Below are 840 nucleotides of genomic sequence, written 5' to 3'. Positions count from 1 at the left end.
GTGCAGGTGTTGTAGAGTCTGACAGTGAACTGTGGTACCTCTCCTTCTCTCACCGGGGGGTATCAGTCTGCTGCTGAAGGAGCTGCTCAGTGACCCCATAGGGTTGTGCAGGGGGTGAGAGGTGTTGTCCATGACGGATGTCAGCTTAGCTAACATCCTTCTCTCCCCCACTTTCTCTATGGGGTCCAGAAGACAGTCCAGGACAGAGCTTGCTCTCCTGATCAGTCTATTGACTCTGCTCCTGTCCCTGTCCGAACTGCCCGACCCCCCCCTCCAGCAGACCACAGCATAAAGGATGGCAGAGGCCACTACAGAGTCATAAAAGGTCCTGAGGAGAGTCCTGCACACTCCAAAGGACCTGAGTCTCCGCATCAGATGGAGGCGACTTTGGCCCTTCTTGTAGAGTGCATGGGTGTTATCAGTCCAGTTCACTGTATTTTTTTAGGTGAACACCCAGGAATTTGTAGCTCTCCACTACCTCAAGGTCCGATCCCTGGATGCTCACCGGTGAGAAATGGGATGTTTTCCTCCTAAAGTTGACGATCAACTCCTTTGTCTTGCTGGTGTTAGTCAGTGAAGTCGGAGGTGTAGAGGGTGAAAAGGAAGGGGGAGAGCACCGTACCCTGAGGGGCACCACGTCAGACACACAGTGATGGAGCCTCACATTCTGTGGTTTGCTGGTGAGATAGTCCGTTGTCCATGCAGCCAGGTCTTGGCCCACTCAAACACTCTCCATCTTCACTCTGAGCAGTGAAGGCTGGATGGTGTTAAAAGCATTGGAGAAGTTGGAAAACATGACTCTCACAAATCTCCCGCTGTCCTCCAGGTGTAGCAGTGATC

The 840-nt window shown here is 52.6% G+C and overlaps 1 long non-coding RNA gene across 1 annotated transcript in view; it reads left to right on the top strand.

The window, feature by feature from the left end:
* LOC116688497 (uncharacterized) overlaps positions 1–840 on the top strand; it is a 6076-nt gene that overhangs the window by 1065 nt on the left and 4171 nt on the right. The window lies entirely within an intron of this gene.

The sequence above is a fragment of the Etheostoma spectabile genome, chromosome 4 (assembly GCF_008692095.1).
Source record: "Etheostoma spectabile isolate EspeVRDwgs_2016 chromosome 4, UIUC_Espe_1.0, whole genome shotgun sequence".
NCBI lineage: Eukaryota > Metazoa > Chordata > Actinopteri > Perciformes > Percidae > Etheostoma > Etheostoma spectabile.
Note: the sequence above shows the minus strand (reverse complement) of the source record. Positions and strands in the feature narration are given on the sequence as shown.